The 13,040-nt window shown below is 45.1% G+C and overlaps 1 protein-coding gene across 1 annotated transcript in view; it reads right to left on the reverse strand.

Moving 5' to 3' along the window:
• Positions 1-13,040, reverse strand: part of agrn (agrin) — a 376,705-nt gene that overhangs the window by 179,126 nt on the left and 184,539 nt on the right.

The raw sequence follows: 13,040 nt of genomic DNA on the forward strand, positions 1-13,040 counted from the left end.
AGTCTGTAACTCTGACAGTGTACAAATGGAACCAAATGGACCCTAACGGGTCCATTTGGTTCCATTTGTATACTGTCAGAGTTAAGGGGAGGCCTTGAAATGTCAAGGTTTGAGAACCACTGAAATAGAACCTTTACAGGTCTGTAAAAGGTGGTGCAAAAAGTAATTAACAATGAGTAATTTTACAGTAGTAGGATTGGGGTCCCAAGAAAGGGGGGACCGCGGTCTAATTCATATAAAAATGGTGGCTGCTCTTGAAATTAACCCATTAAGACCTGAGGCCGCTTCTAAACATTTTCTAAATCCTAACAGTTTTTTGGAAAAAAATATAAAAACATTATTTTCACGATTTTTCAAAAATAGCAGATCTACAAGCTCATAGCGCGGCACTCGGTGCCGCGCTATGAGCTTGTATATCTGCTGTTTTTGAATAGCCAAAGACATCTAAAGTGACACAGATGCGTTCCAGGTATCAATGGGTTAAAAAGGTTGAGAATCACTGAAGTAAACTTTACTGGGATCCCAATCTACACTGTTAAATACTCAGTGTTCGCGTGGACCCGTAAGGGTCCGTTTGGTTTCATTTGTACACGCTCAAGAGTTACAGACCTGTAAGGGACGTACATTTGGACCCCTGTTTGTCCCCTGAACCGGACATTGAGAACCAGAGGAGGTAGAGAGACAGGAAGAGGAGACTTGGGGAGCTAGGAGGTAGGAAAGGGACTAAGGGAGGTACAGGGCGTTCCAGTCAAACAGGCGGTTATCTTGTACAGTCAAATCTGGGCGTTAATTTAACTCTGAAAGTGTAATGTGTAAATCGTAAAGTGTAAAAATGGCTCCTTTACAGGTACATTTTAACACTATAAGAGTTAAAGGGGGTGTACGTAATATATGTTTTAAATAGTTACATATTCCAATAGCAATCATTGCTATAGGGTGGTTGTTCAATAACAGGGTCTCTCCAGCTCTTTAGTAAACAGAAACTACATTGTCAAGTTGGGATACCAATTTTATCCAATCAGGAGAGAGAACTGAGCATACAAAATTGGACCTCAACTGGAACACTATAGAACTGAAGCTGATAAATCTTTGTGGGGTTCTCTCTGCTGATTGGATCAAATTGGTACCCCGGCCTGGAAATGTATATTCAGTTTCATAAAAAGCTGGAGAGATGGGGAGACCAGCAAATGGATCCCCATTTTGTTCCATTTGTACACTCTCAGAGTTATGGGCCATCCTCCTAAACAGTTAGAGGACCACTTGCTCTATAGCAATGATTACTATCAGAATGTAGAGCTAAAGTATATCACTTACTCCACCTTTAACTTAATGCCCCAGATTTGACTGTGTAGGGTTTGTGTTAGACAGGGAGGGGTGTAGGAAAGGGTCGACCAGTGGAAATGCAATACAGCCCTTTTTTTAAAACGCTTTGGCTTCCTGTTTCCTGTCCTTCGTATGTCATTTCCTGTGCTTTGTACCGGTTCCCGACGCAAACCCAGACTCTTTAAAAAGAGTCCCGGCGAATGCCGGTGAACGGCGAGTTTAGGAACAATGGCTGGACCGCGTTTTCGCCGTGGATGGATTAATTGGCGTTCCCACATGTGCCCCCCCCCCTTCAAAAGACGGCCATTTGCATCTGAGTGAGCGGGAACCCCTCTCTGCTTTACTGTAGCTAAAACCCTCGTCGAAAAAGACACGGAAGACAGAAGGAGAGCGAGGGAGGGAGGGATGGTAGTCGGGGGATTGGGGGGGGGGGGGGGGGGGGAGATAAGAGAGATGAGACACAGAGCGAGTGGGAATAAAAAAAAATGAATAAATGAAATAACGCGATGAATAAAAAAAAGGGCTCCCCGTGCTTAATAATTCACAAAAAGTCGAAGCTTCCTGGCTGAGGAAGATATGAAACATGAGCACCAGAGAGACAGACGTCTATACCTCACGCTTCCTTTATTGTTCGTGGCGCCGAAGATAGCCGATCTACAAGCTCACGACGGGTCGTGAGCTTGTAGATCTGCGAAAAAAATACAGACATCAGCCTCGCTTGCCTTTTTCTCTTCCCACGATTGTAAATCAAAGGCCTTTTTTGCGCGGGAATCGTAACGTTAGCGGTACAGACGCTCAGGCTGGGGGTGGGACGCCTGGGGGAAGTGGGTCAGGACGGCGGGTGGGTGGATGGCGGGGGGGGGGGGGAGGGGGGAGGGGGACGGGGGGTATTGAGGATTCTTTCATCACAGCAACCTCTTCCATCTTCCACTCCCAATCCATTCTTCACAGCACTAAAAAAGTCAGCGTGTCGACGAGAACACATTGCCACGTTTTTTTGTTTTTTTTGGGGAGTCACTTGGGATGTGCGGATGGCAGAAAAGAGCGTAGTGTGTTTGCACGTGCGTGCATGATTGTGCGCACGCGCCGAGGCGGCGTCTCCTCGCCGGTTGAAGTGATTTGACACGCGACGTGGCATCGACCTCACGAAGGAGAGGGAGAGAGAGAGAGAGAGAGAGAGAGAGAGAGAGAGAGAGAGAGAGAGAGAGAGAGAGAGAGAGAGAGAGAGAGAGCGAGAGCGTTTTGGGACATGCAGATTTAATGAGGACACGGGAGGTGGCATTGTGTCCTTGTTTGATCCTCTGCTCCCGGGCAGAGGGATCTACAACAGTATTACGTTTGACGTGTGTGTGTTGTGTGTGTGTGTGTGTGTGTGTGTGTGTGTGTGTGTGTGTGTGTGTGTGTGTGTGTGTGTGTGTGTGTGTGTGTGTGTGTGTGTGTGTGTACTTGAATTCGCTCGCTGACCATTAGGAAAAGCTTCAGGTTGATGTTAGGGGTTGTAGGATAAGTCATTCAGAGGTTGTATTTGGAGTTATGGCTGATTTACACTTACTGTCACACACCGGAAATAACAGATCTCCAAGATCACAGAGTGAGCTTGTTGAATGGCTATTTCTGGCTTTAGGGTTATAGTGCGTGAACCCAATAAACGAACACAATTGGCCTACTAAAAGGTTCGGTCCGCACGAATACAGTACAGTAATACAAAGACGCGTGTGTGTGTGTGTGTGTGTGTGTGTGTGTGTGTGTGTGTGTGTGTGTGTGTGTGTGTGTGTGTGTGACTCGTAAGCCTTCTCCCTCCCTCACTCCTCTGGTTCAAGGCCTTTCACCGGGGTGGTTTGTCATGGAAATTATTAGTCCGATGTATCCCGACCCGTTACGCCGATCATTACGGGATTAGATGCCATCGTGGCGGAGGTGACTTTGTGCTCGTGTGTGTGGGGTGGCTTATGAGGGGGATGTTACTCTGTGTATCAGTACAAAGCTGGTGCGGGGGGGGGGGGGGTAGTAAATCTTCGACCGACAGCGCGGAGAGGAGAGGCAATTACCTTCCTTTTATCGCTGCCTATTACGGAGCAGGTGGAGGAGCAGAAGGGGACGGATGACGTCATCCGGAGAACTGACAGAGACGGAATGTGATCGGTCAATTCCGGCGGTGGATCTCATACGATTTGGACAATTGGAGCACGGCCCCACGGTGGCATTCCTATACGGTGTATGTCCAGGACAGGCAGGAGGGCTAAGTGGTGTCTCTGTTCTCAAACGTTTTCATGTCACAGACCCCCAAATTGATATGTATTTGGCCGTGGACCCCCATCTCAAAATCTGTTGTTCCAGGGACCCCCCAGAAGCAATGATTTGAGTTAAAAAATGCTTGCTTAAAAAATATGTATATTTAAAAATTGCAAAACATTTTCACTATTTTCGAATAGGGGACCCCCTGGAACCCCCCCCCCCAAGGACCCACCTTGAGAACCACTGTTTAACGGCATTCAGTATGATGGATCCGTGCCCCCTGTCCGTCCATCCCCTCCTTAAATAACGCCCCTGAACCCTACAGAGCACAGTCAGCATCTCTCAACTAGATTGTTATAGATTAGCGGAGCTAGCCTTCCTTTGAAGGCCCCTCAGAGCTGTTCTTAGTGGAATATATAAAAAGGTGATGTCGAAGCCCACGTCGCCCACGCTTCAGTAGTACTGAAATACCTGACATTTGGCTATCACGTACAGTACAACAAGTATAAACGGCGTCAAACGCAGGAAAAACAATGTACGAGACAAAAATACAGATGAACCGCTTTCGACCTGGTGTCCTCAAAACTAGATCTAGGTGCTATTTTTGTACGACACCGCCCTATGACGAAGTATAACACTTAAGTGGTTGAAAAAACAGACAAATAATGAAAGAAAGATACAGACATTTCATAAAAAGATTGACCAAGTGTTTGGCAAGGACTAAACACAGACAGACATGAAGACAAAGGGAAATAATGACCAATGGACCAAGAGAAAGAGAACAATCAGAGCTGTTATAATAGGCAGACTCTCTTACTGTCTGAAAACAAGGTTTTGGCCGAGGAGGTGGAATTGGTCGCTATTGATTCCTGTGTTTCGATGCCAAGACGTTGTTTCAACTCGCTTTTTTTTGCACTAGTTCTACAAGCTCATAGCGCGGCACTCGGTGCCTCGGTGAGCTTGTAGATCTGCTAGCCATATAAATATTGTTGCTGTTGGGCAGAAACCTTGCGTCTCCATTATTTAAAGGAATAGTTCACCACAAAAAATACTTATTTTCTATCAATTACACACCCCATGAAGCGTTGAATTCATGGAGATTTTTTTTGTTTTTGACGCAATCCTGAGACAATAATGTGATGACCGGGTGTATTTCCGGTAGGAGACTCAAAGAGACTCCTTTGAGTCTCCTACCGGATACATAAGCATCTTTCCACCGGTAATGCAATTTATTGGCTTAGGAATGTGACAAAAACTAAAAAGTCTTCATGAATTCAATGCTTCATGGGGGGTGTAATTGATAGAAAATAATATTTTTTTTGGGTGAACCATCCTTTAAACTTTTGTTTAATGATTTTCATAAACTCATGTACTACTCATGTACTACTCACAACGCATCATATTGTGCCGTGTTGTGAGCTTGTAGAAGTGTGTCGGTGGGTTTCATAAATATGGAACCAATGAAAGGCATTAACAAGAGCTTGTGACTAATTCATTCATTAAGACCTGGAACGCATCTGTGATTTTTTTTTTTAGCTAAAAAGCATTATTTTACACTTTGGCTATTCAAAAATAGCAGATCTACAAGCTCATAGCGCGGCACCGAGTGCCGCGCTATGAGCTTGTAGATCTGCTATTTTTGAAAAATCGTGAAAATGTGTTTAAATCTTTGTATATTGTTTTAAAGCGAACATTTTTAACTCAAATCTTTGCTTCTGGGGGGTCCCTGGAACAAAATATTTTGAGATGGGGGTCCGCAGCCTAATACATTTTGGGGGTCCTTGACATGAAAAGGTTTGCGAACCACTGACATAGCAACATACGTTTTTTCAAAAAACTGTTAGGATCTAGAAGACATTTTGTAGAATCGGAACCTCAGGCCTTAATGGGTTAATATAACTACATTGGATATCATTGGAACACAGGTCCTCATTTCTTTTTCCTGAAAAGTAACGTTTTTTGGACATAAGAGGTTTTCCCCCCCGACGGTGACGATATGTAAGTTTGTGGAACGCTGCCTAATTCGGTGCAGCTTCAAAAGCAGTTGATTCCCTGTGATCTAGGGCCAGCAGCTCACTGTCTCATTCTGTTCTCTATCTGTATTTTGTGTTATTGCTACAGTATGTCTCCTTGGTTTGGTTCCCCATTCTCCTCACTGCATGTGTTACCTGTTCATCTCACTGTGTGTGTGTGTGTGTGTGTGTGTGTGTGTGTGTGTGTGTGTGTGTGTGTGTGTGTGTCTGTGTGTGTGTGTGTCTGTGTGTGTGTGTGTGTGTGTGTGTGTGTGTGTGTGTGTGTGTGTGTGTGTGTGTGTGTGTGTGTGTGTGTGTGTGTGTGTGTGTGTGTGTGTGTGTGTGTGTGTCTGGAATTCAAAATGTACTTTAAAAATGTTCAAAATGTACTGTAAAAGTACAAAAGTATTGGTATCAAAATGCACTGGAAGTACCAAAAGTACAAAGTACTCGTTATGCAGAATGTCCCATCTCACAAGTTTTCAAATGTATACAAATCTTTTGATAGCAGATCTACAAGCTCACAATGCGTCGCGATGCCACGCATTGTGAGCTTGTAGATCGGCTATTTTCAAATGGCCGAAATGTATATAGGGCTGAAGTGGGTTATGTATGTTCAAAATCTACAAAGCAACTATAGCAGCTAAAGTTTTCAAATAATTAAAGTGGAGTAAAAGTATAATATTTGCCTCTGAGATGTAGTGGAGTAGAAGTAAAAGTATTGAAAATAGGAAATACTCCAGTAAAGTAAAACAAAAAGTGTGTGTGTGTGTGTGTGTGTGTGTGTGTGTGTGTGTGTGTGTGTGTGTGTGTGTGTGTGCGTGTGTGTGCGTGCGCGTGTGTAGGCACACCGACCGGCCTGTGTTCTAAGTCCAAATCACATATACCCTTGGCCTCAATAAAAGTTGAGCGGGCCATTTCCCAAGGCCAGCCCCCTGAAGCACTACTGCTGCTGTGTCCGATAAGGCTTTTGTCTCCCATTTCCCTTTGTCTCTCACACATTAAAAGATTAAACCAATTCCCACTGGAACGCTTATTCTTTCATTTTTATCACCTCCCCCCCCACTACCTCTGAAGGCAACATTTCATCGCCATTTATTAACCCAAGTGTGCATAAAAAAAGAAACGCCCCCAGTGCCCAACCTTTTCCGGATCTTTCTCTGGACTTGATAATCTTGGTCGGCCCGCACCCATCTGACCACTTAACCCATTAAAGGCCTGAGGTTCCGATTCTTACAAATGTCTTCTAAATCCTAACAGTATTCTGAAAAAAAAGTATGTTTCTATATCAGTTGTTCTCAAAACTTTTCTCATGTCAAGGACCACCCAAAATGATATGTATTTGGCCGCCGACCCCCATCTCAAAATACTTTGTTCCAGGGACCCCCCAGAAGCAAAGATTTGAGTTAAAAATGTTCACTTTAAAAAATATATAAATATATCAATTTGCACCCATTTTCTCGATTTTTCAAAAATAGCAGATCTACAAGCTCATGGCGCGGCACTCGGTGCTGCGCCATGAGCTTGTATATCTGCTATTTTTGAATAGCTAAAGTGTAAAATAATGCTTTTTTAGCTCAATTCCAGGTCTTAATAGGTTAACAATCTACTGAACACAATCAATGGATTGTGATCAAATGGAGCTGGAAGTGGACGTTCTTACAGGGCGACAACGAAAACTATTTCTTTTCAATATTTTGCATTTAAAAACATATAAATATGAATGTTATTTTATCTTAGTGTTGGGCCACCTATTTTGGGGGCCCACTTGCAGTATCCTCGCGGTCCACCAGTGGGCCCCTAGCCCACAGGTTGGGCATCGTGCATTGAAGTTGTTGGCATGGTAATGTTGGGATATGGGTGTCTATAGAAACCGGCGATTTAGCCACAAAGTTAGCCTCAGAGTTAGTGTGCATGGATACATCCTGCTTTGGTAACTGAGAAGGCTTGCATATTCAAAGCAGCTCTCTCTCTCTCTCTCTCTGTCTCTCTCTCTCTCTCTCTGTCTATCTGTCTCTTTCTCTCTGTCTACTGTATATCTGTCTCTCTCTCTCCCTAGTTTAGATGAAGTCAGAGAGGCTTTGAAATGGCTGGCTGTCAGCCCTCAGGCTTGTATGCATTCAGTTAATATGCCTCTCTCTCTCTCTCTCTCTCTCTCTCTCTCTCTCTCTCTCTCTCTCTCTCTCTCTCTCTCTCTCTCTCTCTCTCTCTCTCTCTCTCTCTCTCTCTCTCTCTCTCTCTCTCTCTCTCTCTCTCTCTCTCTCTCTCTCTCTCTCTCTCTCTCTCTCTCTCTCACTCTCACACACATGCAAATGATATGCCCACACAGACACCACACACATACCTGCACAATACACGCACACACCTCTTTGTGCACACACAGACACACAGACTCTCTCACTTACTCTCTTACTACACACACTCTCCCATTCACACACACACACACACACACACACACACACACACACACACACACACACACACACACACACACACACACACACACACACACACACACACACACACACACACACACACACACACACACAGTGCTAGAGAAGAGAATGAGGATGTGGAGAGAGGTCTTTGGATATTCCGGGTGTCACCTCGCTCCGTCTCATCTCCTGGCTGCCGAGGTGGAACCGCGGCGTTTTAATTAGTGTGGTATTTTCAGGTGGCGTTGGCCTCGCTCTGGGCCCTCCCAGACAGGATTTAAGGAGCCGCGCCATCCAGTTCACAACCGACAAGACCTCGCACTGCTGAGTACCCAGCGTAGACGTCTAAACTCTGAGAGGGTGCGAATGGAAATCATATCTAAAAATGGTGTTCCATTTGTACCCTTTCAGAGTGAATTTAAGCCATTAAGACCGGGAACGCATCTGTGTCGTTTTTTTGATTTGAGCTAAAAAAAGCATTATTTTACACTTTGGCTATTCAAAAATAGCAGATATACAAGCTCATAGCGCGGCACCGAGTGCCGCGCTATGAGCTTGTACATCTGCTATTTTAGAAAAATCGTGAAAATGTGTGCAAATCTTTGAATATGTATTTTTTTAAAGCGAACATTTGTAAAATATGTTGTTCCAGGGACCCCCAAAAGCAAAGATTTGAGTTCCATATGTTCGCTTTAAAAATATATATATTCAGAGATTTGCACAAATCTTGCCGCGCTATATATGCACTCGGTGCCGCGCTATGAGCTTGTATATCTGCTATTTTTGAATAGCCAAGGAAACCTTAAAATGACACAGATGCGTTCCCGTTCTTAATGGGTTAAGAAACCCTCTATGTCGGCCAGCCTACGTTCAAATCAGTACAGTAGGTCCGCCCCGAGCAGCTCGCACCTTGTTACTTATTTCCTTGAGTCAGTCACTTTCTTTCCCTGAGTCACGTCTAACTCTGAGAGCCGCTTGCACAGCTCAGTAGGCCAGCCTACATGCAGGTCCTGAGCAGCTCGTGCCTTGTTCCTTATTTACCCGAGTCACGTCTAAAAAAAGGCCAATTTATTTAACTGTCGGTCGACCTGGTGTCACGCGGCGAAAGTGCCGTCGAAGCGATGTTCGCGGAGGACCTCCGCCGACGGTGTCACGTACCTCTGGGAAGAATTAAAGGTTGCGGACGCTTTCATGAAATGTCGCATTTCGCCAACCCCATAACCTAGGTGGGGTTGGCGAAAGGGCCTACTCTGTGTGGAGTTTGCATGTTCTCCCCGTGTCTCCTAGGGTAGTTAATACCCTCACAAAAACATGTAGTAATCCTGGTTGCTATACCGCCTCCCCCCATGACAGCCAGGGGGCGCCTGATGGAGGGGAAGGGAACTGGTTGGAATAACGTGTTCCTTCCACGCGCTATACGTCCTACCGGGGAAACTCCCCCCCTATTGGATGACAAGAAGAAGGTCAGTTGGCTCTCATGCATTGAGTTCGGCCCTGGGCTCCCTAGGCTGGTGGGGGGAGTGTAGCGCCCAGGATCACTTAGAAAATTGGTACCGGGTGAAAAAAACGACATGTAGTGCGAGTCATATTAACCCATCAAGACCTGGAACTGTGTCATTTTTAGATTTGAGCTGAAAAGCATTATTTTACACTTTGGGCTATTCAAAAATAGCAGATATACAAGCTCATAGCGCGGCACCGAGTGCCGCGCTACGAGCTTGTAGATCTGCTATTTTTGAAAATTTGTGAAAATGTGTGCAAATCTTTGAATATATATATTTTTAAAGCGAACATTTTTTACTCAAATCTTTGCTTCTGGGGGTCCCTGGAGCAAAATACTTTGATGGGGGTCTGCGGCCAAATACATATCATTTTGGGGGTCCTTGACATGAAAAAGATTGAGCACCACTGATATAGAAACATACGTTTTTCAGAAAACTGTTGAGATTTAGGAGACATGTAGAATCGGCTTCAGGTCTCAATGGGTTTATCACCCTCTATAGGCTAGCCTACGTTGTGTGTACAGTATAGGTCATCCTGAGCGGGCCCGCCGTACGTGTCTGTGTACGGCTGCTGTAAGTGCCATTAACCCAGCACCGTGCAGGGAAATGTCCACCCATCATTTGGGAGACGGCTCCTTGCTCTCTCTCTCTCTCGGCGAGCTCATATAAATGTAAATTAGAATCTCTCCCCTCGGGCCTCCTGACCAATTCCAAACGACTCCCCGGGCTGTCTGAGCCCAGGTGATGGTTGTGCCGGAGCCAATTGGCAACCGGGGGCTTTCGCCTTAACCTGTTATGGTGGAATAACCTGACAGAGTGTGCCGTGACACACACCACCCCTCTCTCTACCTACGCACAAGTGGTGGAAGAAGTACTCCGATTTTTTTTTTACTTAGGTAAAAGTAACAATAAAACAAAATAAAGTTAGAAGTAGTTTCTTGACTAAAAGTATTGGCATCAGAATATACATACAGTACCAAGGTAAAAGTGACCAGATTTTTCTACATTTAAACAACAAGTGGTTGATGTATGTTTTGTAATAATCTAAATCTGCAAAGTAACTAAAGTCAAATTGTAGTAGAGTAAAACCACTGCTACACACACACACACACACACACACACACACACACACACACACACACACTCTCCAGGTAACGCTGGGTTTCGTTTCGCCTAAGACCCCCCCACTGTGTTTCCCTGACACGACAAACATTTATGTGGTGTGTTAAGAGTATGTGCGGGGAAGCTGCAGAAAGAAAGGCTATATATTAGCATAGGGTAAAAGGCATAGCCGCGGGCCGTGTCTGCATGGCGCTCAATGCTTATCACAGGGAGGAGGAGAGCGAGCCTCAACCTCTCCGCATTCATAGACTCTGAGCTCTTTTTTTTGCTCACACCGGAGCTCACACCCCAGCAAACAGACGGCGGGGGGGGGAGGCTAAAGCCTCGGGTCATTGTTCCGCAGCCCCGCTGTTCTCCAAACCCAAATATCGGCGCTTGTAAAAAAATTCTGTGGAGGAAAATGTACTTTCCAAGCCAACCCAAAGGAAACTGATGTGTTGTTCCTGACTGTCCCCTTTCCCATGAATTATAAGGCCTTTGGGTGTCTCTGTAATCTCTTATGGGCCGTCCACGCCAAGAGCAAGAGCTATAACAATAACTATAAACGGTTTTAAAAATCATTCTAACTCAAGTGGATGGTGCCGTGGAGGAGTCCCCACCACAACTATAACAACACAGATTAACTCAACGAGAACGACTTGATGAACGATAGAAACACAATCGAAATCCATCCAAATTTACTGTTCATCCTCAATGCCAGGCGCTCTGATGCAATGAGATGCCGAACAGAGTACTTCTACATTGCAGTATTGATACTTTTACTTAAGTAAAACATTTGAGTACTTTTTCCACCACTGCATGACAGCTGCGATCCAAGTTCTTGTGTCATGACTGTCGGGGAGATAGTAACTAAACCCTTCATGTCTCTTGCTTGGACACCGGCATTGAACACCAGTGGCTCTGAACTCTGAACATCTCAGCACCTCAGATCATGTTGGGAAGAAAAGCAAGAAGCAGGCGTCTCACGCAGACATCAATGAGGATTATGATCTTAATGAATGCACCTTCAATAATAATAATGATTCCTTTTTGCAGCTCCCGGCAGTTCTCCAATAATCAGGTGATAACGGGAAGAGTATAATGAGATGTAAACAGCATTTGTAGGCACTGTCAGTACTTAATGACACATCCGCTTGTTTTTGAAATCCTGCCTGTCTGAGACAGTTCTAGATAAGGCTTGACACCTAGTGCATAAAAAAGGACACTCGGAAACTGAGAGAGAGAGAGAGAGAGAGAGAGAGAGAGAGAGAGAGAGAGAGAGAGAGAGAGAGAGAGAGAGAAAGAGAGAGAGAATAGGGATGGGCAATATGACTTGAAATATCACTATTGTTTCACAATTTTTGTCACGTCGTCATTGTAGAATGAATTATAATACAGGGATAAGCGATTAATCAGACTACACGATTTAGTCCATTATAACAAAATATTAGAATTTATTTGAGTTGATTTATTGATATATAAGACCTTTTAAAAGATTATTTTAAAAAAGCTGGTTCTCAATTATTCTATTCACCTACATGAGCTAGTCTGTTATTGGTTCTAAATATAGATTTTGATATATTTCAATTTAATTGCCCAGCCCTAAAATAGAGAGAGAGAGAGAGAGAGAGAGAGAGAGAGTAGAGTATGAAAGATGGAGGGAAAACTACGGTTGAGAAAACGCACGCGCCACGCGCCACACACACACACCAAAACACGTCACGACACTTCTTAATGCACCCCGCTGACCCAAGCGTCTCCGCACACCGCTTCAACATGACAGCCGTGGGGGGGGGGGGGGGAGGGGGGGGGCACAGCGAGACGAAGCAGCCGGTTCGGTCCTCCTCTATAGTCTAGTCGCTGTCAGTCTGGCTCCCGCCGCGCGTTCTGCTAATTAACTTGATTAGGAAAGCAGCCGCACCGGAGGTCCTCCGCCCAGGTTCAACAGGTACTCCTCCTGCTTCAACAATCCTAATCACCGTGGACCGTGGCGCCGAGATGTTCATCAACCCCACAGACATGCAAATGATCAGAGAAAAGGACGCACTGGGGAGGCTTGTCACCGCAGGTGACTGATTAGCTTTTGTATTTTTTGTTTACAGCGGCAAACACCCCCCCCCCCCTCCTCCCTCCATCCCTGCTTTCCAGAGCTCTGTGTCAATGACAATGACCAAATTATTTTTGTGCGAGCCCCCCCCCCACCCCCCACGAGGACCGGGATAGATATTCACACACACGGACACATCGCTAACAAGCATCTGTATAGACGCCAGAAAAATCCAGTAGAAAAAAAAAACAATCTCGTCTCGCCTCCTTTCAGTTAACTGAGGAGGGGTGAGTCAGTCTGTCTGTAAGCAGCTGTACCCACTCATCGTTGTGACAGCAAACATCTCTCCTCCTCCTCAAGGTCACACGACTCCATTATTTACTAC

The sequence above is a fragment of the Gymnoscopelus microlampas genome (assembly GCF_963454915.1).
Source record: "Gymnoscopelus microlampas genome assembly, chromosome: 10".
In the NCBI taxonomy this organism is placed as follows: Eukaryota; Metazoa; Chordata; class Actinopteri; order Myctophiformes; family Myctophidae; genus Gymnoscopelus; species Gymnoscopelus microlampas.